Source organism: Leopardus geoffroyi, chromosome B3 (genome assembly GCF_018350155.1).
Source record: "Leopardus geoffroyi isolate Oge1 chromosome B3, O.geoffroyi_Oge1_pat1.0, whole genome shotgun sequence".
Lineage (NCBI taxonomy): Eukaryota > Metazoa > Chordata > Mammalia > Carnivora > Felidae > Leopardus > Leopardus geoffroyi.
In genome coordinates this window covers 75,342,126-75,367,781 of record NC_059337.1, presented here as the reverse complement: position 1 = coordinate 75,367,781, position 25,656 = coordinate 75,342,126, and the positions used below count along the sequence as shown (strand labels likewise).

Genomic DNA, 25,656 nt, shown 5'->3' with positions numbered 1-25,656 from the left:
ACGCGGGGCTCGAACTCACGGACGGCGAGATCGTGACCTGGCTGAAGTCGGACGCTTAACCGACTGCGCCACCCAGGCGCCCCCCGGATAGGCACTTCTACAAAATCTGAACAACAGAGGCAGAACGCTGTTGAGCTCTTTAATAATCATTCATTCTCAATCTTAAAGTCATCCATTAGTTCTCCCTGAAACACGGTGGGTTAATGCCTTTGACGTTCAGTACAGACCTTCCGAAATTATCCCCGAGAAGAATACCCCAGGCAGACCGTTTGAGATAGATCCCAGGGCATCCAGCTGCCTGTAAGATGTGAAGGTCCTAGGAGAGCCGCCAAACACACTTGACCCTCCCAGAGGCTTGTTCTTATCCTTTCTGACTCACAGACCCCAACAAGCTGGCCCTCTTCCACTGAGCCTGGAAATGTTGTCTAAAAGCTGAATACATAGAAAGCAGAAGCGGGGCGCCTGGGTGGCTCACTTGGTTGGGCGTCCGACTTTGGCTTAGGTCGTTATCTCTCGGTCCGTGAGTTCAAGCCTCCGCGTCGGGCTCTGTGCTGACAGCTCAGAGCCTAGAGCCTGTTTCAGATTCTGTGCCTCCCTCTCTCTCTGACCCTCCCCCGTTCATGCTCTGTCTCTCTCTGTCTCAAAAATAAATATATGTTAAAAAAATTTTTTTAAATAAAAAAGAAAGCAGAAGCTACAACCTATTTTTCTGGCTCAGAGCAGTGGCAGAGAAGCCTCTGGACTTCTCTTGAGATGGCACAGTAGAATGGTTTCTTTGTTTGCTGGTTTCTTCATACTTAGCACCTATATCCTGCACAGCCTTGGTTTTCAGGACAAAGTCCTGGGTGATGGGTAACCAGATAACCGAATCCTTTCCTCTGCAGATTAGAATTTTATTTTGTTCGTATCCACACAGTTTTCCCTGGATAAAATGAGGTGCCTGAGGAAAAAAAAATGTGAGGACATTTTAATGCAAAACCTTCGCGGGTAAGATCCTTATTTTCCTACCACATTTAATTCCTGTGGAGGATTCCAGGGCAGGCGTGAAAAGCCGGGTGTTACTATGGAGCAGTTGTCCCCAGTGACTGAACACCTGCTGGGGCCGCCTCACCTGTTTTCTTAGCAGATTACATTATCGTATGCACGTGTGCAGTTTGTACATCCAGGACTTGGACTTGGCTGGTGAATGTCTGAACTTATTCACCTCCTGCCAAAAGAAAGCATATAAATAGTGCTTTGTTTTCTGAGCTTTACAGGACACTGAGTAAACACAAATGTATACTGTGATGGGGGCCGGGAGGGCGGGGAAGGGGGAGAGAACCGCCCACATCCTTATTTTTTGAGTGGGTGTAACCAATGACTAGTTCCTGGATGTGTACCTAGAATGTAGGTCATGGTTCCACTGTCATCTCTGGAAGAGCTACAGTAAGCACTGTCTCCTTATAGGTCACTGTGTTATCTTACAGGTACAAGTGTCTAAAGTTCATTTTCCCTGAGAAGTTTTCTACAGAGGTTTTTTTTTTTGTTTGTTTTTAAATAAGCATCTTGGTTTGGGAATAAGGAAGTCATTCGGTGAATACCTGAGGCTTCCTTAACATATTAATCATACTAATGGTTAATCACCGCACATATGTTGTGTGTCAGGCACCGTGCTAGGGATGTTTTGTGGAGGCATGCCTCTCTTCTTGCTAGGTGATTGATATGCTACCCACTTCATGAGATGTTTCATAAAGCCAGTTACATCTTCAAAAAAAATGTTTCATGGATTCTTCCAACTCAGTTAGGTGCTATCGTTCGCCCCATTTTACAGAAACCAGGGCCGTAGTTCCTTGGTGCTGGGCTCTACAGCCCATCAGTGTGACTCTGGGTCAGGCCCTTGAACACCACACTCTGCTATCCTGAGACAGGGGGTTCTGGCTGGGCAGAACCCAGGGCTGCTCCTGAGACACTGGATATCGGAAGAGGGAAGATCAGACATTACTCAATAGAAGGTATATCGATGTGGGCAGCGCCTGCATTTTAAATACGCTTAGTTTAGGTGAGCGATGGGGAAATAAACTGCGGCAGATTTTGAGAAGAAATGGATTGTTGGGGAGGGAGAGAGATTTCCATTGCCATTTCAAGTAGCAGGGATGATATTCAGCTTCATGTAAGGGCGCTGACCTACATCCTGGAAAGGCTTCCACAGAGATGGTGTATTTGTCAGGGGTTCTTAGGAGCAGTTTTCCCCAGAACAATGGTTTCAATAGGTTTGTGGGTATTACTTCCTTGCCCTGCCTTTATTGAAGGCAGACATATATGAGGCCACTCACCTACGTGGAACCCGACTTCTTTCCTTCCTTACTTCATCTCTAGACTTGGGAGAAATAAGGAGAGCAAAAGATATGATAGTTCCCCTTTCCTTCCTCACATGGATGCCATGTCACAGTGCTGTGTTGGGGTGGAGAGACCTTGAGAAATTCCCAGGGAGAACCTCTTGTAAAAGGTGAGAGGTCTGGTTTAAATCCCGTAGGAGTCGTTTGTCTGTTTCTTTCTCAGGGCACTTTTTCCACTTTGCTTTGTATTGATCTTATCTCTGTCTTTTCATTCAGCACAAGTGCCTACAAAAAGCAGACATGGCTTCTGCTTTTATAAAAAATATTAAAAGAGACAATATACAAAAATAACTGCATGAAGTGTTCACTGACAGCTATTCTAAGTGTTCTATAGGAGAGGTATGTGTTTGAGGGGACCTGGCCCCGGTCAAGGGAATTTGGGTGGCTTTTCTTTTTTTTTTTTTTTTTTTTAACGTTTATTTATTTTTGAGACAGAGAGAGACAAAGCATGAACGGGGAGGGTCAGAGAGAGGGAGACACAGAATCTGAAACAGGCTCCAGGCTCTGAGCTGTCAGCACAGAGCCCGACGCGGGGCTCGAACTCACGGACTGCGAGATCATGACCTGAGCTGAAGTCGGCCGCTTAACCGACTGAGCCACCCAGGCGCCTTTGGGTGGCTTTTCTAAGGAGGGCCTGCTGAGCTGAGACCTGAAGGATGAGTAGGGGTTAAAGAGGCAGTGGATGGCATTACAGAGGAGACAGGATGTGCAAAGCCCCTGTGGTGGAAGGGACCATGGTATGAGTGGTGGACAGAAGGCCCCTGAGTCTGGGAATGGAGAATAAGGAGTGTGAGACAGAGTCTTTTCCCAAGAGTCACAAGGCTTTCTGAGCATGGGTTTGAAGTGATCAGATTGACAAGATACCATGTTGATTGCAAAGAGGTTGGTTACAAGGACAGTAGGGGTCCACAAGGAGACGTGGATAGACCAGTTTAGAAATTTTTGTAGTAGTTTAGGAAGAAATGGTGATCACCTGACCAGGTGATATTTACCAGGGAGGTAAAGATGGAGAGAACTGGGTGGATGTTTGGAGAAATAGAGGTGATATGATTTGGATATGGTGATGGGTTGGAAGTGCTAGCTGAGAAAAAGGGAGGCCTCAGAGACTATTCCTTGGTTTCTAGATTGCACAGTTACATGATGGTAGTGCCATTCTAAAGATATTGCCATGTCTCCTTAAGCAGACTCTAGACTATTTGATAGCAGGATTTCTTCTCTTTTCTTTTCTTTTCTTTTCTTTTCTTTTCTTTTCTTTTCTTTTCTTTTCTTTTCTTTTAAAGTTATTTGTTTATTTTTGAGAGAGAGAGAGAGCATGAGTAGGGAAGGGGCAGAGAGAGAGGGAGACAGAGAATTCCAAGCAGGCTCCGAGCTGTCAGCACAGAGCCTGATGCAGGGCCCAAACTCACAAGCCATGAGATCATGACCTGAGCCAAAACCAGGAGCCGGAACACTTAACCACCTGAGCTACCCAGGTGCCCCCATAGCAGAATCTTTTTCTAATTTAATTTTGAATCCTCACAGTGTTACTGTTTGGTATGTACTCAGTTAGCTTTTGTTTACTGTATTCTTTGAGGAGGAGAGATTTCTTTAGAACTATGGCATGTGTGCATGGTGAGAAGCTACAGTTAGGGTACCACTTTGTATGTGTGGGGCAAGAGAAAAGTTCCATAGTTGGAGTAGAACTCCAAAGTCATTTAGCCATGTAGAGATATGGCTTCAGTTTTCAAGGAACACCCACTGGGGGTGGCTGAGAGGGTTATTCATAATAACTTTGTGAAATGTGCAGAGCTTTACATTAATTAAAGGAATCTGTTGATGTGTGCTTCCTTTCCCCTGGTATTCCTCCTCACCACTAGTGGGTGCTGTTGCTTAGAATGCTCTGGCCGCTGTGGTGAGCATAGACTCTTGGTAAATGAAGTGTCTCTCTTGGGTGGCTGCTCGTGCGCAGGTAAATGGCTGTGTTTCTTTTTTCACCCAATCCTTCTATAAAGTGGTGGGTCACTGGGTGACTTTTTGGTTGATGTGACTGTTGACTGGTCTGTAGACTGAGGAAGAAATGAACGAAGGATAGATCTAGTTCCTTTTTTATTGAGATTGTTTTAGATTTCAGGTTCTAGGATGCTCAAAGCAGGTCACAACCCCAGGATAGAGAGTGTGCTGAGGACAAATGTGTTTGTTTTTTTTTTTAAGTTTATTTATTTATTTTGAGAGAGAGAGAGAGAGAGAGGACAAGTGGGGGAGGGGCAGAAAGAAAGGGGGAGAGAGAGAGAGAGAGAGAGAGAGAGAGAGAGAGAGAGAATCCCAAGCAGGCTCCACACTGTCAGCATAGAGCCTGAGCCAGGGCTCCAACCTGTGAACCGTGAGATCATGACCTGAGTCAAAACTGAGAGTCTGATGCTTAACCGACTGAGCCACCCAGGTGCCCCAAGGACAAATGATTTCTTAATCTCGATCCTCAGTGTACATATGTGTAAGAAGGTGGTTCTCCCCACCAACCTTCCCAAAGGCTGGAGAGAGGAAATTCTGGAGTGGTGTTTGTCATTGGGAGCAATGCTCCCACAGTGCTTTCTCCTCACAAAATAGAATGCTTTCGCTGTGTTGGTGAGCCTGTTCAAACTGGTTTGCCTATAGTTTGCCTATAGTCTCTTATTTGTCACAATGGTCTTATAGGTTTTATATTTTCAAGCCTCTTTGTGTTTCTTATCTGTCACATCAGACATTCTGGAATGCTAGTTTATTTCCTTCTGTCTTCACCACTGTATTTATTCTGTATTTTTCACTCTCCACTTTCTCTTGGATCTCCGTAATAACCATCATCCTTCCCGTTCTTTATTTGGAAGCAGGGCATTTCTTAGGCTCTTTCTTGGGGTCCAAGAGTAACCTTACGGTATTTCTACTCTACTGTGCTGGTCTGTTGTCCTACACATGCTGTTGATAAACATGTTACTCTCTTAAAATAACTAGATGGGGCGCCTGGGCGGCTCAGTCAGTTAAGCATCCACCTTCCGCTCAGGTCATGATCTGACAGTTGGTGAGTTCAAGCACCGCGTCAGGCTCTGTGCTGACAGCTCAGAGCCTGGAGCCTGCTTCAGATTCTGTGTCTCCCTCTCTCTCTGCCCCTCCCCTGCTCATGTTCTGTCTCTCTCTGTCTCTCTCTCAAAAATAAATAAACATTAAAAAAATTAAAAATAACTAGATAGGATGGGAAATCATAGCACGTGCCACATTGTCTTTGTCCTGTGCATTGGGACGTACAAAACTAAACAAAAAATTGGTAGATCCGTATGGGCATCTTTCAAAAATATTTTGTACCACCTAGTCATTTTTATTTTATAAGCTTACATTTGCATAAAAATGGAAGTTTACTTTTGTGCTCAAATGATTGAAGCACTTTTATTGTCTTCAATTTTTATTTTCTTTGGTTCTAAAGCTTTGATCTTTTAGTTGAAATGCAATTCTTCTCTTTCTAAAAAGGATCTACTCTTTGTATATCAAAATTCATTGAGTTTTTTTACTCAGGAAAAGGGCTTAGATGTCTAATTAACCCTTTTTTTAACCCTCTTCCACACTATCATCTCTCAGTGTACTCCATTTTATTTATTTTTTTTTTAATTTTTTTTTCAACGTTTATTTATTTTTGGGACAGAGAGAGACAGAGCATGAACGGGGGAGGGGCAGAGAGAGAGGGAGACACAGAATCGGAAACAGGCTCCAGGCTCTGAGCCATCAGCCCAGAGCCCGACGCGGGGCTCGAACTCACGGACCGCGAGATCGTGACCTGGCTGAAGTCGGACGCTTAACCGACTGCGCCACCCAGGCGCCCCAGTGTACTCCATTTTAAAGATGAGGAAACTGAGGCTGTACCGTTCTGTGAATCAATAGTAAACCCAGGACTCTTAATTCCAATCTTTGGATTCCTCAGCTTGTTGTGATTCTCTAGGACTTTTAAAATATTTTTTTTCATTTTTTTTAATGTTTGTTTATTTTTGAGAGAGACAGAGACAGAATGCGAGTGGGTTAGGGTGAGAGAGTGAGGGAGACACAGAATCTGAAGCAGGCTCCAGGCTCCAAGCTGTCAGCACAGAGCTCGACACGAGACTCAAATTCACAAGCTGTGAGATCATGACCTGAGCCGAAGTCGGACGCTCAGCCAACTGAGCCACCCACACGCCCCTAGGACTTTAAAATATTTTTAAGATTCTTCATTTTGAAATCTAACTTTCACTTTAAGGTCAGTTTCTTAGAGGTTGTTTCCTTGTGGTAACTAAAACTTTAATGGGTCCAGTACAAGGGAAGAACCAAGCAATGATTTTGTTTTGTTCTAAAATTAATATAAAAATGTGTAGCTCTAGAAATAATATTTATCGAATTGGTACTATTGTTTGTATATATGAATAAATAAATTTGAATTGTACTAATACTTTATGTCTGGTCTGCCCAGATTTCCACTTGGAGGAAATTGCATTTGTGTGGAAACACACCGTCCTTTCTCTATCATCTTGGTCTTTATGAGGGGTGAATTTTTGGATTTGTGGTTTGTTTTATTCCTAGTTTGTGCAGGAAATCAGGATGTGTCTAATTATCATATAAGGTGTCAGGAAATTCTCATAACAGTTCATTTAAGTCCACCTTAATTAAAAATAAAGAACAGGTTTTATAGCAACAGGATTTTGTTCTTTCTTTTGAAGAGATGATAGGAGTCCGTGAATCAAATGAGTCAGACAAGCTATAGCAATTTCAGAAAGCATGGGGATTACTGCTTTCAAGGCCCAGGAGGAGATGATAAAAACCCAACAGCTCTGTCAGTTTTTATCGTGCCCTGGTGTTTGGGTGGATATTGAAGCTCTGTGTAACTGGTGACCTATGATCTAGCTATTTCCCTTTAAAAGCTGTCTGTTTAAAATCAGTTCTCCTGTTCCCCTGCACAGCTCAGCAAGCATTTGTTTTTTTCCTGTGCTGCCCTCAGAGCTGCCCCTCAGGATGGAGAGTGTCTTGTCCTTAACTCAAGGTCTTAGAGTCAAGATTAATTGGCAGATATTGGCCTCAAAAAGGGCAAGAGACTAGTTTTTAGAATCCACAGGAGTATGGTAAAACTAAGGATGCCAAGAGGGGTGTTGGGAAGAGGTGGCCAAGCCACCTGGTGAATTGATGAGGACCTTGGCTTCCTTTGCCCATTCAGTTGCCCCTTGTCCTCCCTTTCCCCCTTCCTGTAGGGCAAGGTGCTGCCTTGGGTTCTGCAAACAGGCACAGAAGACTAAACTTTGGGGGCCAGGACTTGTTGACCTTTGCTTCTCTGTGACCAGCTGCATCCCTCCCCAGCTTATCTCTCTGTTGTCATTGCTGCTGTTCTGAAGGACATGAAACACCCTGGTAGTATCATTCATTTCCACTCTTTTGGCCTTGAAATGCCCTTCTCTTCCTTGTCTGTCTTGTATCTTTGCAATCATTCTTCAGACCCGGTGAAGAGTTACCACCTCCTTGAAGCCTTCTGTGACCACTGAACTTGCACCTGAGCCAGAAATGATCTGTGCTGCTCCTGTGCCATATATAACTTATGCTCAGGTATGATTATTTGCTCGCATGGGGATAGAACTGCGACGTACACATTCTGTGTCTTCATTGCCTGGTATATGACAGGTGCCCTAAAGGGGTTGGATAGGTGGATGGATGGATGGATGGATGGGTGAGTGGGGCACGTTCAAGGAGAACTTCTCAGAAGGGGGAGATCGACAGAGGGAGGGAGGGAAAGGGGGGGAGAGAGAGGGAATGCATTTTTAGCTGAGACACATGGGAAAGGGTTTAGGTGTGGACAAGAGAGTTGTTTCTGCCACATGCTTACTTGAAATGGTGTCTAGTAGGGGATGGAAGTGTGAGGTGTGAGAATGAGCTGTGCCACTTTTATCAGAGTAGAAACCAAGTAATTGGCAAGAGATGACATCATAGTCATTTGACTTTTCTTCCTAAAAGCTCTGGGATCTTTCCTGAAGGATCTAGTTTCTTACTTGTAGAACGGGTTGATAACCCCATAAAGTAGGATCTATTATTAACATGAGGATCAACGAAAACTTTAAGTACTCATTGCCCTGCCTCGTACACAGTGAAGGCTCAGTAGGGTAAGTGGTGGCCACTGCTGTTATTATTGGCCTCTGGTGTGTAATGGGAGGAAGAGGTGCCTGTTAGAAATGCTGAGGCATTTCTCCCAGAAATAAACACAGGTAAATACAAATGGGTCTCCAGGTGTTAGCAGTCATTGGAAACGGGATTACGTGTTCTCCTTCCTCTTCCTTGTTATGTAGTACTTCTTTTTAGAAAGGAAGGCATTTCCCCCATTTCTTAGGGAAAGTTTTATTCCTGCCAGCGTTTGCTTCTCAAGGAAGTTTCTCACATGTAGCATTACATGAAGAGTCTTTCTGGTTGTTTAAAAAAATACAGGTATTTCTCCCCATATATTTATTTGCAAAAAGTGTTTTTCTGTTCCTTTCTGCAGTCCTGGAGAGCAGGTGGCATGCATTGCTGTTTCTGTTTCCAGATGGAAGCAAGTCAGGTTGGTCTGGGACCAACCTGGGACAGCTCGATTTTGGCTTATGAACGCCATTGTTTGTATATGTGCATTTCTGTCCCTCCAGTTGGAGAGCCATTTAGAAATCAGTGATCAAAGTGCCTAACAATATTAATTTATTTACAGAATCATTCATGCATTTATTTCCGGCCCTGTGTACTACTGCTTTTCCTACCTGGTCCTTCAGTGCTGGATTTAGCAATTTTTGTTTTTGCTGTTGTTGTGTTACTAAGAAACCGCTACATTCGTCAGTGATGATGACCATTGGGGTGTGCCTCTGAACCCCTTCTTCTCAGAGTATTTCATAGCCGGTCTGCTGATGTTTGGGTGTAGGGCCACTTTTATTTGTTGCCTGAATATAGGTCAGTCCTGCCATAATGGATTTGGATTTCTGAGGAAAGAAGAAAATGGATGTGAAAGAGCTATGTATACAAATCAGGCGGCATGGATCCATTATCCCTTCTCTCTGATTCCAAAATCCACAAGGCTCTGAAAGCTCTCATCACCCATTTTGTGGTGAGATCTGACTTGAACGAATGAGTCTGTGTATTCATTTATCTCATTTAGCTCATTCATTATCTCGTTTAGCTGTGGTTATGTGTAAGCTTCCCTGCAGGAGTATTACTGTGTTTGCCTATAGAGTACTGACCTACACACTACTGAGAACGTAAGGTACATTTTACCTTCCTAAAGTGTCAAAATTTTTGAATTCCAAAACACATCTGGTCTTAGGGCATTTGGATCAGAGCTGTGGACCTGTAGTATTTTTATTAGGGCCTCTAAGCCTTTTTTCTGTTGACAACCATCTTTTGAGATTCTCTCCTTGGCACCATTTTTGGGGGGTATGCAAACGAGGATCTCCCTTGCTGTTACAAGGACTATTTACTGAGCTTTGCAAGAGGTATGGGGAAGGAAAAAGCATTGCACACATATGCCACCTCCCACCCCTGCCCTGGAGAAGGTCAGAGCTTCATGATAATGTGAAAAGTACTTTAATAGCAGTCTGTGGACTCCTGGATGTGGTATGATAATCACATCCAGGAACTCCACCAAAATTGCAAAGGCAAAGCAGCGTGGAAGAGGATGTGATCAGACAGCAATTGTAGGCTTGTTGTGGTCTCTGAAAGATAAAACCAGAGATGGGGCTACAAAGGAGCCGGTTTTTGAAGAGCCTTATTTACCAAGCCAAACAGTTGAGAATTTATCCTTTGGCAATGAGAAGTCTTTAAACCTGGGAATGAATGATTGGGTTTGCACTTTTGAAAGAGGCTTCTGCCTGCATTTTAAGGGACCTCAAAAAAGAAATCACTGCAATATTTTAGGCAATAGGACATTTTACTAGTAGCCCTAATAATGCTTTATATAGCGCTTTAGGGTTTGCAAAAGATTTTCCCCTGCCTTAATTTATTTTGTAGTAGCCCTGAGGGATGGGTAGGTAATAACTAAGGAAGCAGATTCGGAGAACTGACTTGTTCAAGGTCATATCTAGCAACTAACAGCACCAGCTCTCCTAATTCTACATCTAGTGCAGCTTGGATGATATTAAAACCTTTTAGTATATTGCTCAGTTATGAGCATCGGTAAAAATAATCTGCTACCTGCATATCTCTTATGTTTGTCCTCAATAGACTGTCAGCTCCTTGAGGACTTGCAGCATTAAATTTGATGTGCCTTTGGCACAAAGATAGACTCACAATAGGCACCACCAAGAATTTGCTGGACTGTTTCTCCTCCGGATCCTGAACAGACCTAGGAAGAAGGAACATTTACAAAAACAGAGGGACTACCCTATTTCTTACTGTATATCTCATCATGTGTACTTATTAGGCAGTTTGTGTCTAAGGCACTGTTCTAAGTGCTGTGGGGAATACACAATGTAAAAACAATACCATTTTAATAAACTTGGTCGTCAATTCAGCCTATTCTATCTTATTTAGATCTCACACACCAAATTCCTTGGCTTTTGCAACAATTTTCTTTTTTTTTGGTGAATGTTGGGTATTCCAATCAAAATTCTTGCACAGACTGATGAGAACTCTTTTTTTTTTATTTTTTTTTTATTTATTTTTTTTTTTTAAATTTTTTTTTTTTCAACGTTTATTTATTTTTGGGACAGAGAGAGACAAGCATGAACGGGGGAGGGGCTGAGAGAGAGGGAGACACAGAATCGGAAACAGGCTCCAGGCTCTGAGCCATCAGCCCAGAGCCCGACGCGGGGCTCGAACTCACGGACCGCGAGATCGTGACCTGGCTGAAGTCGGACGCTTAACCGACTGCGCCACCCAGGTGCCCCTGATGAGAACTCTTAAGCTTACACATTTGCTTTGCAATTGTGTATGCGGTAATCAAGTATAACCTGGCACCTTTCCAAATGGGTGTTTTTGGAAACAAAGTAACCAAATCATTAAATAGACATATTTCTTTATAAAGAGCGAGAGTTTTAGCTTGACTAGGTTTCCAGTAATATCACTTCACAAGTGAAAATTGTCTTGGAAATTACACTTAAAATTTATAGTCAACCGTGAGTTTCTGTGCCAGTCCTACAGAATTAGTGGGGAAATTAATAATGTAATCTTTTTCTTATACACCTGGCATATACTGCCATTTATGTTAGCAGTATTTCCCAGGCAGTCTAAGAGCTAGAGAGAAGTTCTAAATTATCCTCAGTCTTGGAATCCTATGTCAATGTAAAAGCACTTACTGAGTTGACTCAGTTCTGATTTTCCTTTACCAGCTTTGTATCAGAGGAACTTTTGGGGCCTCAGAAGAAACTCTATAGATCATTCAGACCTAGGGACAAGACTGAGGAGGGGGAGGGGATATAAAACTGTCCCCCCTCCCTCTCCCCGGGTGCAAGTCCATTCTTCAACTTATTAATTATAATTTGGAGCAAGTCTCAGAGCCTCTCGTTCCTTATCTGAAAAGTAAGGCTTATGATAGTGTTTCTCAAAGGTTGTAAGACATACATTGTTGCTTATTTTACATTTTAATATATTTGAAGACAAGATGTGTTTTACTGTGCATGATAGGTTATAGCTTAATTTGTGGTGTTTTTCTAATATAGTGGTGCATAAAATAATGTTGCATCTTAAAATCAGTGATTGCCTATTTGATGAAATATGGAAACGTGCCTTACCAACCTCCTGGGTTGTCAGGATCAAATCAGATAATATGTTTGCTAGAACATTGCAGCCGTGCTAACAAGCAAGCAAGCAAGCAAAAGTACCTTTGGACAACCCTTGATGATCTTTCTCCCTTTGGTATGAAACTGTATTTCTGTGTGTCTTTAAATTGGGAAGAGGCAGAAAATGGAAATTGCGAATTTAGATGAATTAAGATATCAAATGCCTTTCTTGAATATTTGAAGTAAAATGAATTTTAATGGAGTCTTACATTTGACTTCCTGATTTTTTTTTCCCTTTTTGAACAATACCCCAGTCACGTTGGTCTTGTCTCCCCTTATCCCCCACCCCCTGCAACAAGAACATCAGCTTTGGGTGGGAGAGGGGTGGAGGGTCATCAGTTTCATTTTGGACAAATTGCATTAGAAATGAGTTTGAGGCATCCAAGTGAAGATGGTGAGTAGGCAGTTGAATTTATGAGTCAGAGATAAAAATGTGGCATTTTTGGTATAGAGATGGTAAATGCCGGCTCGATCTTGGATGAGATCACCTAGGAAACAAATGGAGAAAGGAGGATTGGAACTGGAGGTTGACAAGCCACCTTCAGCCAGCAAACCTGCTTTATTTGGCCTGTGCAGTGTTTTTAAAATATTTGAACAAGTTGCTGTCGCATGTTTATGGTTTTTTGGCTGCCTAGAATATATTTTCTCTTTTGATAGCAGCGCCCTAATTTCCTTTTAAGAAATTTCATATCCTTCAATCGCAGACCTTGTGCCTTAGATTAAGTTCCACCCCTGACTCCCAATGAAGTGTGTGACCCAGGGCTGGCCAGTCACTCCCAGAGTAGTTCAGCCATATGGTTGGTCCAAGAATGGCCTTGTAATCCAAGTTGGCCCAATCAGAGAACTGGGAAACTGTGGGGGAGCTCCAGGAGGAGAATTTATCTTGCTTTCTGCTTAAACCTGGCAGAATTTGGTGTGGAGGTCTAACAACTGCTTTGCTACCATAGGGTAGAGCTTATCTGAGAATAGGAACAACAGAGAAGATCTGGAATACAGATAGAGAAACTAGGCCAGTGTCAACTGCACCTTTAGGCTTTTCAGTTAAAAGAGTTAGTTAATAAATTCTCCTTTTGGGGTAACCAGGATTTCTTTTATTTGCACCAGAAAGAAATCTTTAACTGATTCAGTTGCCAAGATTTAAAAATCATGACTTCATGTAGAACTCAGTACTTCTGGCTAATTGTCGTTCTGGTAGACGTTTTATTACAGTCTGTACCTCTCCCTGCTATCATCTTACCCTGATGCCCAGGGTCTGTTGCCAGTTATCCAGCTTGCTCTGCAATGAGTTGAGAAGGAAGTGAAAGTCCACTTTGCTTCACTTCATTGTATTACTTGTTTACCCTCATTGATAGTTGGGCTTTTGATCACTAATGTAGGGTGAAAAGAAAAGGGGGCCTAGGTTCAAGCTTTGGGGAGCTTGAACCCTAAAGAACAGGTAAAGGGGGACAAGCTTGTGAAGAGAAGGGCATGACAGCATTCGTTGTGAAGGCCAAGGTAAGGAACATTTCAGGGAGAGAGTAATGAACATTGCCAAACACTGTCAAGATGTCAGATAAGATGAATGAAAAATTCTCATTTGAATTAGGCAACAGAGGTCATTATTGGCCTAGACTGGAGCTTTTGCAGGGAGAGTTGGAGACAAGCCAGATGGGAATGGTTTTTGAAAAATGAATGGCATGTGAAAAAGGGATGTACTCAAGGAGGAGAGTTTTTATTTTTCCTGTGAAGGAAGTAAAGAAATAAGGCATTAGTCTAGAGACACAAGCGGTTGAGGTGGAGTGCTTTAAAAGTACAACGGAAGATGTTGAAGTGTTGATGGGAAGGCTTTGGTTGAAAGGGTGTAGTTGACTGAATAAACAGGAGAGAACAGCGGTAACAGAGCGTGTGCACCTGAGAAGGTAGCACAGGGTGGGATCTACAGCCCAAGTGGAGTGGTTGACCTTGGGTGAGAGGAGGGAACAGGATGCAACAGGAGGGCAGAAGCTGAAGGCTGGGAGAGATGAAGGTTGGTCTCGTATCAGGAAGTTGCTGAGTGATGGGTTCCATTTCTCTGTTAGGAGGCAAGGTCATCTGAGAAAAGGGTGGAGGGGAGTGTTAGAAGGGGTTGCAGTCTGGAAGTGAAATAATAGTTGAGGACAAGGAGAGAGTGGTTCTGCGAGAGAAAGGTGGTAGGGTCGCCCAGCATTGCAGACAACTCATTCGCAGTTGGTGTTTGTGCAGAGCGACATCTCCACCTGACACATCTGCCCATGTGCCCTTTCTCCCATGCCCAGGCGCTCAGTTGTGGGCACAGACACAACTACACTGAGGCTGGGGTTTGGCGGAAGGGTGAGCAAGGTCGGTTTTGAGCATATGGCAAGGATGTTAGGGAGAGTGTGTTATGGGAACGATGGCATTTGGAAAGGCAGCTGAGTAAGAAGGCTGGTGAAACAGAACTTCTGAGGAGACCCTGATGGTTGATCCCTGTGAAGGGGATTTTAATGAGGGAACTGGAACCGAGGCTATTTTAGTCAAAGGGCGAGGTGTTTGACTGGGCTGTGGCTGGCTCCTGTGGAGTGGAGGAAAGGGTCGTTGGAGGTGAGGCAGTCGAGCGAATAGCGACTAGGGTGTCCATGGGTTTGGATATTCAGGTCACCCACGCTGACTGCCGGATTAAGGGAGACAGACTTTCGGCCGAGGTTCAGATGAGGTAATTGGGTTTGCTGTTACTTAATGAAAACCTTTGGTTTCAGTGGGAATTCAGCTGGGAGAGTATATCTAATGATTTGGGGCCCACCTCTCTTTAGGTAGTATGTCCTGCGAGTGATACTTTATCAGGAAAAATGTGTCTTTTAACACTTTGTGTTTCTACAGAAAACATAAACCGTTTAAAGCTCTTGAGTTCCTAGCTTCTTTAGTTGCTGGAATGATTTGGTCTCCTTTGCCTTACATGGTCATGTTGCTTCTGAAGGTGACTTATGGTGCAATCAAAATCTTCAGGAGTAGGCCACGTTCAGCTGAGTCCCCTGTGGCTCCCACTGTGATGAGCTTTGAAGGGAGGGTAAGTAGGGAGCTATGTTGGAGACATCTGTTGTCGTTGGTAATATGTGTCGTGCTTTGGCAGTAACTAGAGCTGAGCAAGCCCACCAGTCTGTAGTTTATAAGCAGTAATCTGAGAGCCCAAAAAATACTTCTCTGAATGGTAAGGCATCAGAGCCAGCATTCCTCAGACTTAAGAGGGAAAAAGAGTTTGAAAGGCTCACCAACAGGAAAGAAAGAAAGAAAGAAAGAAAGAAAGAAAGAAAGAAAGAAAGAAAGAAAGACAAAAATAGCACTTGGGTTTTATAATAAGATGCTAAATCGGATAATCTCAAAACATCCTGAAGGTTGTGATAAAAATCTTCATCAAGTAATCAAGATGCACAAGTCTATAATCTCTTAAAAAAAAAAAAAAAAAAGAATTCAAGCATGCAGGCTTTCAGATACAGCATCTATTCATTATGGATTCTGAAAACATTAGGTAAACGACAAAGCACAGGGCTAGTGTCCATGTTTTCAGGCTGAGGATGGTGAGGAAAGATAGTGGAAGAAGTCCCTCCGTGCTCAGAATATCAGCCACAGAATGAAATGTTTTGCAGCCTAGAGGGCTCTGATGCCAACCAGCCACTCACTGCTCTCTGCAGGTCTCTCCGTGTTCTTCCCCGAGGACCTGTTTATCCACCCCTCCTCTGCCCCATCCCAATGCCTCTCTTCCCCTTTCTCTACATCTCATCCATTTTTCCCTGCCCAATGAGACCAAAACAAAGTCCAGCATGATTCTAGGTCTTTCCTGGCTCTGCCTCCTTTGTTTGTATAATTGGGTAAGTTAGCTCTACGATGGGTTTATAGATTGTTAAGGTTGTAAGAGACCTTGGATTCTTTTTTCCCTCAAACAGTTCCCAAGGCAAGAATCACTTTACCCAACACAAGGCTTATAGTGTGCAAGTTCCTTTAATCCCTGGAGCATTCAAGAGTTCAGACTTGGGTTCTCTCATCTGGGCCTTTAAGGATGGCTTCATTTTTCTCCAGTAAAGAGAACACAGAGTTGCTGATAAGCATGGCATGTCCTTGACATCTGCTGTTTTATACTATTTTACCCAAGCAATAGTTTTGGCCCTGCCTTGATCATTTTTTCTTGCTCTCAAAATAACTAAACCACCTGCTTTGTTCTTAGCATTTTTTTTTGAAAGCCGTAGTTCATTCTACAGATGAGCCTTCTTGTAGCTTATAAATTTCTCCTGTGCTTTTGCGTACGTCTTTAGGAGGTATCACAAAGCATGTAAAATGGGAGAAGACCTGTAAGTTCACCAAGCATTGCTTCTCAAGCTTGACAGAGCAGAAGAGGGCTGGGTTAAATTGTAGCCAATGAGCCCTTGGCCTCCTTAAGATTCTTTAGGAAGTCTCTGTTGAATTTGCAAACTGCTAAGAACGTTGTAGTAGGCCAGTAATGGTAGCTATTCTTATGGGGCCTAAGCAGCTGGTCAGAAAGATCTCACACTGAAGAAGTTTATAAATTAAGAACTTGCCTTCTGCATGAATTGAACTTCAGCATTTTCATTATCATGGTTGTTCCCTACACTTAGACCAGCCAAAGAATAAAACGGGGACCTTAGACTCCTAGAGCATTACAGCTGGCAGGAAATAGGGCTCAGCATCCAAAACATTATATAGAGGGAAGCCGAGGCTTAGAGACATTTGGTGACTGTCCCTAAGCCACACTGTTTATGTTGGCAGATTGGGACCAGGGTGCAGCTCTCTGGGCTCTGGAACTGGGATTTCCCCCCACACAAAGGTGTGTGACTCCAAAAAGTCACTCTTGGGGGAGGAGTGTGGAAAGACAGGAAGAAAGGGACAGTGTCCAGAGGGTGTCCTAATGCTGGATATTAATGTCACAGAAGAGCATAAAATAAAGAGGTTTGACCCCCTGATATTTTATCACATTTCTCCTCTCTGATATTTGGCTTCTGTATCTGGTCCTTTTTAAATTAAATTCTGGGTCACTACTTTGAAAAATCAGGAGGGTTTGGGGTGGGAGGTGCTAGGGATAATTATAGCCACCCTTAATATTAAAGGTCACTGCTTTGAGAACGCATCTGGCAAAGAGAGAGAAGAGCCTGGGCTCAGAGAGGCCCCTGGGTCTTGTGGGAAGTCTGTGGTTCCAGTGCATTGCTGCCTGGGCCTGGGGTAGGCACTCACTAAGTAGCTGTGTAAGGCTGAGCTGCCTGCCAGTGAGAAGCCACTGGCAGTGGCCGAGGTCTGAGATGGATCGAGAATTTCTGGGAGTCCCATTTGTGTACACTGCAGGAAGGATGGGAAAATAAAGAGGTAACACAGCACCCTGACAATAGAACACAAGAGCATACATACAAAGATTGGGTTAACAATGGGTTTTCTGAGATTCCTGAGATGGGCACAGTGTATAATTGTGCTGTACATCACAGGGAAGTCCTCTATTGCCTTCCTCGGGGAGAAGGCTGTTTCGTGACCCACAACCAAAAGCATTTGGACAGAGGGCAAATTCAGAGAGGGATGACTGAGTAGACCGAACAAGCACTGAATTAGAACTGTAGGTGGCAAGCTGAGGTTCAAAGACAGGCACTTCAGCTTTCCATTTGGAGATCTCAACCACTGTGCTACCTGCCCCTACTGAGCTGATCTCAGCCCTGGGAGAAACAACCAGGAAGTCTTCCTGTTCTCTGGTGTCCCCCATAGAGCCCGATGAGTCGGTGAGTCGTTGGGATGCATTGCGGCCCAGGGCCACCCTTAGTCAAATGACCATGATATTTAGATTCTCATGGAATCCCAATCTTTGAATACCTTTGCATTCTTTTCTTATACCATCAACTTTTTATCTTGGTAGCTAAGAATCAACTGGTTTTCCCTACCGTTTGGAGACTTTTTAGTTAAACTTGGCTCAACCTAAAGCCTTCTGGTAATTCCACATGTTCCTGTGCCTTCCTTCCTCATTGTCTCCCTCTGCCTCTAAACTTCAGAGTCCTTAAAGAGCTGTCTGTGTCACTCACGTGCATTCCCAACACAGCACTCCTCTCCACCCAGGCTTCCATGGCCCATCTCGTCCCATGAAGGGGGCTTTACTGGGGACTTGAAGACCCACGGTTCGTTTGACACACCACATCTTTCACCGGCTTTACTGGTTCTCGCCCTACTTCGTGTTCTTTCTCACTCAAATGTCAAAGTTCTACCCACATTGGGGCAGCGGTGGGACAGGGACCCCTCACTAGGGACCTAACATCTAGCCAAATAAATACTGGTTATTTTCCAGGAATTCTGGTGAGTAAAAGATTTGTCTCATTACATGCATTTCAGCCCAGGCGCAACTATGCAAAGCCAGAGATACTAGTTTATACCCAACATCTAATTGACTACACCATTGGTTATGCCATTACGGGAGTGTTTGTATTCCTAATAAATGTTTTACTGCTTACTCAGCATTATATGCTGTACATCTGGACAGCACTCACCTCAAATTTCCTTTATCTCCCTGATCCGCCAAACTCTTTTCTTCATTGTAAGGCTTATAACTTTGTTTTTACCTCTCATACCAATTCCCATGTATTTAGAGCCTGAAGCATGTGTGAATCCCATTCCACCTCTCCTTTCCTGCTCCTCAGACCTGAGAATATATTAATTTTTTCTGTTAAGTTTTGTGCCTTCCTAGGTTTGTTTTATGATTTCAGCTGTCCCTTTCATGCCCTGTTAGTAAAGTAAGTTCACAGCCCAAGAGTTGTACTATCAGGGATTAGTACAAACCTGCTTAGCGTTTTCTTTAGAGTAAAAATTGTGTTTGGCATGCAAGTATTCTTTTTTTTTTTTTTTTAAGTTTATTTATTTTTGAGACAGAGCACAAGAGGGGAAGGAGCAGAGAGAGAGAGAGAGAGGGAGGGAGGAAGGGAGGGAGGGAGACACAGAATCCAAAGAAGGCTCCAGGCTCTGAACTGCCCCTACATAGCCTGACGTGGGGCTCGAACTCACGAACCGTGAGATCATGACCTGAGCAGATGTTAGACACTTAACCAACTGAGCCACCTAGGAGCCCCTGATGCACAAGTATTCTTAAGACTTGTGTTCCTTTCTCTAGAATTATGTGAATTTCTCCCAGTCTTTATTACTGGCACGGATTGTCTCAATGTCTTTTTCCCCAAAAGAGCCATAAGAGATTTGGTGTCATTGGAAACTAGATCCCCGCACAAATTTTGGAAGGATCAGGAAGTCACTCTCCTTAATTCTGAGGATTGCCTAGGACCTCAGATACAGATTCTTTCCAGTTTCTAGGAATTAGAACTTCGCTACCATTCATGATTGGCACAAACTAAAGGTTAGTAACCTAATTCCATCTTTTTTGTTTTGTTTTGTTTTTTGTTTTTCCCTAGAGATAAAGTTAATTTCTGTTCTGGAGAAGATAGAAGAGATTTCATACAGATCACAGTATTCACTGATGAGGCTAAAGAATTAGAAGTTGGTGACATCTTTTTTTCTTGGTGAAACAAGGGGGAAGAGCAGAACGAAAGTATATTAGGTACTAATAACAATAGTTGGTAGCATTTGTGGAGCATGTATGTGATACAGGTACCATGCAAACCATTTTCCATTTTTCATCTTAGTTATTACAACAACTCTGTGACTCTCCACTCTCATCTTTATTTTGCAAGTGAGAACCTTCTCATGCACAGAGAAGCTCAACAGCTTGTCCAAGGTCACACAGCTAATAAATGGCAGATCATTGATTTTTAACCTTGGCAATGCAGTCCAAAGCTCACACTCTTAGCTACAAGGTTGCATTGCCCTACACTGGGTCATTTTGACTTTCCCTCACTTTGAGTACAGCCTCCCACAATTACATATAAAGCACAGGAGAAGTGGCAGTTCAGCTTCTTTTTCCTGTTGTTTGTTTCTTTAATAGCAAGGTTAAAAAACAAAAGGCAGCATGTAGTCTAAATCAAGATTAATTAGACCCATGTGGAAAACATAACCACTATCCATGCCAAATTTCCGGCATTTTTCCTTTTTCATGTTCAATTTTTTTTTTTAAGAGCATGAGTGGGGGAGGGGCAGAGAGAGGGGGAGACACGGAATCTGAAGCAGGCTCCAGGCTCTGAGCTGTCAGCACAGAGCCTGACGCGGGGCTCGATCTCACAAACTGTGAGATCATGACCTGGGCCGAAGTCGGTAGCTCAACCAACTGAGCCACCCAGGCGCCCCTCATGTTCAATTTTTAATAGTCACTGGTACACGTATTCTTCCACTTATTTTCCATGTGAAATAGCTGAAGCTAGCAGAGGGTGCTGAATTGTTGTCTATTTCTTGAAGACTCTTTGAGTGGAACTTCTTCTCTAAAAAAAAAAAAATCCATTTTTGTTTGTGGGACACGTCTTTCTTTGGCTAACATGGTGTTAACAGGTGTAGAATCCTGGCATTAAACTGAACTTTCCTTTTTCTTTCTGAGCTGACGGAAGGGAACAGGGTCAGGGTGATAGGCAGAGCATCAGGACAAAACCCCTCATAGGATCCCAGACGTCCCTGTTTGCCTCCACCTTCCTGCCCTTGAGGTTTTAGAAGAAACTTAAGGAGATCTCCTTGAGCTGGGTTATCCACTTGTGATTAAAAAAAAATAATAATAACAGTTTTCCTTTATTTTGTAGAGGAAAAAATTAAGAATATCTCCCCCTTGGGGTGCCTGGGTGGCTCAGTCGGTTAAGTGTCCAACTTTGGCTCAGGTCATGATGTCACAGTTTGTGACTTCAAACCCTGCATTGGGCTCCGTGCTGACAGCTTGGAGCCTGGAGCCTGCTTCGGATTCTGTGACTCCCTCTCTCTTCCCTCTGGCCCTCTCCACCCACCCCCCCCCCCACCCCTGCCCCTGCTCACACCCTGTCTCTCTCTCTCTCTCTCTCAAAAATAAACAAAGATTTAAAAAAATTAAAAAGAATAAACAAAGATTTAAAAAAATTAAAAAGAATATACCCAAATATAAAAAGGGTATTCTTTTTTTTAATGTTTATTTATTTTTGAGAGAGAGAGGAACAGACAGACAGAGCATGAGCTGGGTTGGAACAGAGAGAGAGAGAGGAAGACACAGAATCTGAAGCAGGCTCCAGACTCTGAGCTGTCAACACAAAGCCCGACGTAGGGCTTGAACCCACAAACTGTAAGATCATGACCTGAGCTGAAGTCGGATGCTTACCACTGAGCCACTCAGGCGCCCCATAAAAATGGTATTCTATATATTGCTTTCATAATTTGATTTGAAAATTCCTCAACTGCTTTCAATATTTTATTCATTATTATAATATTCTTCCTTTATCCCAGCCACAGAAAGGGTCATAGAAATATAACAAATAAAATACTATTATTTATAAATAGCTATCTATAGAGCTTTGATTTATGAGTGATGTAAATAAAGTTTCTTGTTTTTCTCCCACATTTAAAATAATATAGTAACTACAGAAACTTTGGACAATTCCAAGAAATAGGAGCAAAGAAAAGCAAACTCCCATAGTCCCTATACCCAGGGGGGAAAAAAAAACAAAAAACAAAAAAAACCTCACTGTTTTCATATAGTTTCTTTTCTTGAAGAGTTCTTATACCTTTTTCTGTGTAAAGTTTTTATTTATATTTCTTAGGAACGGAATATAAACTTCCCTGGTATTTACCTGTGTAAGATAAATTACAGAGCTAACTGATAAATATTGGAAGTTCGATAGAACAAGGCACTGTAGTAATAGTAATTCTGTAAAATATCAGTAGTTGAAGTATGGCCAACTCTTAATAAAAATTATCAAAATAACCCTTTGGGTTATGATCATACTGAAAATACAGTTTTGGTTCCTGCTTTGTCAGAAAGATGTCACTGGTTCAAGAGACAACTGGCTACCCCTACCGTGTCCCAGGTCATCTTACAGATCTTTGGCTGGCACCTTCCTGGATACGTACCCAGTGCTCTGGACTTCTGGGTGCTTGAAAACAGAGCACCCAAGTCCTGCCGTTGGGCATATCACGGAATTGCTGGAGAAGACAAGATGACATTTCTGTGGCTACTTTTATTTTTTTGGTATGGAACATGTAAAACATACACAGAAGTAGAGAGAATATTATAATGGACCCCATGTGCCTTTCTTACAATGTCAACAATGATCAGTCTGTGGTCTTGCTTTGCCTAGACCCCAACCTCCAATTCCAGATCCTGGATTGTTATGAAACAGATCCCTGACATTTTATTATTTCATTTGTAAGTATTTCTGTACACATCTCTGAAAGTAAGGACTGTTTTTTTTTCTTTCAACACTATCATCATACTTGAAGAACTTCTCTGATATAATTGAATATGGAATATCTAGTCAGTGTTCACATTCATCTGTTTTCCTTATTTTTCTTTTCAGTTTGTATAAGGATCCAAATAAGGTCCATACATTCTGTTGGTTGACATGCCTCTTCAGTTCCTTTTAATCTATAGGTTCACCTTCCACTGTCTTTCCTTCCAATTTATTTTTTGCCAAACAAGAGCATTTACTCTGCAAAGTTTCCCGTAGTCTGGATTTTGCCGATTACATCCTATGGAGTTAAATGTTAAAAGTCCCTCTTTAACATATTCCTCTAGATACTGTATTTCTTGTGAACTGGTAGGTGCACCTGGAGGCTGAATTGAATTCTGTTTCCATATCTTGTCAATAATACTATAATAAGTGTGTTATGTACTCCCATCAGGAGGTGCTGAAATTAACATCAGTTCCCTGTGTGTGTGTGTGCATGTGTGTATGTGTGGTATGTTGATATGTTCACAGTCAAGGGTGATTTTTTCCACCTAAATCCATCAATTCATTATGGGTTTCAAAGTCTTATTTCAATCATTTCTTCATTTGCCACCTAGGATACTTCTATAATGAGAAACTCCTGCTGATCAGCTCTTTGGTTATCCTGAGGTACAGTTGGCTCCATTAGCCAACTAACGAGTAGTATTCTCCAAAGGTAACCATTGAGGGAGACAGAGACACAGAGAAGGGAAGAGGAAAGAGAAGTGTGTGATTCATTGAGAATTCATGAATTCAGGAGTGCCAGGGTGGCTCAGTCAGTTGAGCATCTGACTCTTGGTTTCAGCTCAGGTCATGACCTCATGGCTCGTGGGGTCGAGCCCTAGTCTGGCTCCATGCTGATGGCATGGAGCCTGCTTGAGATTTTCTCTCTCCCTCTCTCTGCCCCTCCCCCGCTCATGCTTTCTCCCCCCCCCCCAAAATAAATAAACTTAATTTAAAACATGAAAATAATTCATGAGTTCAAAAATATTAGTGTTTCAATCCATTCCAGTTCTTATTGATACTAAAATCGTCTCACTTTTGACTAGTGGGAGCCCCTCTATGTTGGCTCCTGAATTTTTTTATGTGATTCACCTGCTTTGACAGCTTTCCTGCTTTTTACATGTTAAGGTATTCTAGGCTAGTGATTCTCAAAGTGTGATCTGAGGCTGCCTGGGGTTCCTGAGACCCTATAAAGGGGTCCGTGAAGCCAAAACAATTTTCATAATAGGACTAAGATATTATTTACCTCTTTTACTCTCATTTTCTCACATGTGTATACTGGAGTTTTCTAGAGACCACTGGTTGACTATGGAAATGTGTGTGTATATTTTTGTGTTTTCTAGAATTTTCTAAGATAAGCCCTTTGGAGTCTTCAATAATTTCTTAAAATATAAAGGGGTCCTAGGATCAGAGAACTTAAGAACTATTGTTCTAGGATCCTCTTCACATTTCTTACCACGTTCACAGACTCACTGGTGCCCTTATAAATTAGCTTCCTTTTTTTTTCAGCTTTATTTTTATGTGTGAGTGATCTGCCCCAAGTAGCAAAACCAGAATTTGAATGTAGATGTTTATGCAGTATTTCCGTCCATAAAATAGAATCACTGCTGTCCAAAAATTTATGATTAATTAATGCTTAGAAGCTGTAAACACTGCATGCTATGCTAGACGTGTACATTCTAGGGGCCACCAAGTAAAATTAGCTGTTCTTTTTCTCAAGTGGAATGGCCCTCCAAAAGGGAAAAACAGATGTTGAGACAGGATGAGTGGTTGCTATAGCTCCATGGTATAATGAGAAACAATGCATTGAATAGTTGTTTTTCTGGTCACAGTAGGGAAATTCAAGATGCAGCAGTAACACATTAGAGTGTTAACTTTTGAAGATTTCAGCCATCCAGAGAAAAGCCTACTTGGCATGTGGAATTCAGTAGTTCATGTGTTTCCCACTTATTTCTGAACCCAAGATCCAAATGACTGCTTGACCATGTAGCTCAGAAATACTTTTTCATCTTGCAGTTAATTGAACCAAATCCTGCAAGAAAGCATCCTGCAGTTTTCAAAGCTGAATAATAGTGCCTTAAGCCTGGGATTCTCATTTTCCCCTCCCTGAATAGTATACATATATCTAAAAGATGGTTACTTAAAACCACTGGATTTCATGGTTCTTGGTCCTCAGGGGGATCTTTATTTTGTTTCACTCTGTTGAGCTGAACTTGGTAACTTGTCCTTTGTTCACCATTGCCAATAACTGTAGCTTCATTTCAGTACTGAACATTATAACTCACTTCCCAGGCACATGGAAGAGTTTCCACCAGAAGAAAAAGACGTGTGCTTTCAAACCAAATGGGCTTGGCTTTCTGAAATTAGCAGCCTTACGTAATGGACTTGAGTATTTACAAATGTAAGAAACACCTGACAACCTCAGGTGCCATCTGGAAAAGTGTCATCATATAGGAAGCTTGGATCAGAGCCCACATCACCATTCAGGTGCTTCATAATCACCTTGTGGTTCAGTGTGGGAGTGAGGCAAAGAATATGTCAAGGGTTTCAGAGCTCTTAGTAAAAGATAGATATCTTTGTCAGAGTAGATATTAAATACTAAATAAGTCTGCGTTTATGAGCAAATGTATTTTTCACTGGAGCCTTGTTCTTTTTCTCAACATTAAGTGTGTCACAGTGAAATGATTTAAATACGTGCTTCAGGTGACTTGTTGCATTTAGATTTACGTATTTGGAAAGTCAGATGCCTGGGCTTTTCTAGCAAGCCAGCTCATGTTTTAGAATACATGGAAGTCAGTATGGAGTGGAAGGGTAGTCTTTCATGAGGATGGCACTACAGTTTGTCATGTCGAATTTTATTTTCTTTCATGTCACTGACCGAACCGCAAAAAAAAAAAAAAAAAAAGTTTCATGTTAAATTCACTAAACAGACCGACTTTGCGTGGAAAGCATGCAGCGTATAATGATGTGAGCCTTGAACTTATGGCTGGGGAATGCCAGGAATCTGGGGTTCTGGTGTCACTGAGGAAAATGACCCCGCCTCTGTGTGCCTTGGCTTCCTGTTGAGAAAGTTCTGCTCTTCATAAGAGCTCTGAAGGACTAGGAGGAAGGTGCTTTATGTGTGGATTTTTCCATAAAATGCAGTCCTAACTGAAAGGCCGGGTTAAAGGTAGGTCAATGCTTTATAAAAACATCTTTGATGTATATATG

At 42.5% G+C, this 25,656-nt stretch overlaps 1 protein-coding gene across 3 annotated transcripts in view; it reads left to right on the top strand.

The window, feature by feature from the left end:
* The window catches only part of STXBP6 (syntaxin binding protein 6), a 254,021-nt gene that overhangs the window by 13,304 nt on the left and 215,061 nt on the right, over window positions 1-25,656 (top strand). The window contains exon 1 of one of the 3 annotated variants that reach the window (XM_045450579.1): window positions 25,512-25,615. The exons of the other annotated variants lie outside the window; for them this stretch is intronic. The gene's annotated coding sequence lies outside the window, so the exon portion shown is untranslated. Of the gene's footprint in view, window positions 1-25,511; window positions 25,616-25,656 lie in introns of those variants that run through there. 3 annotated transcript variants of the gene reach the window in all.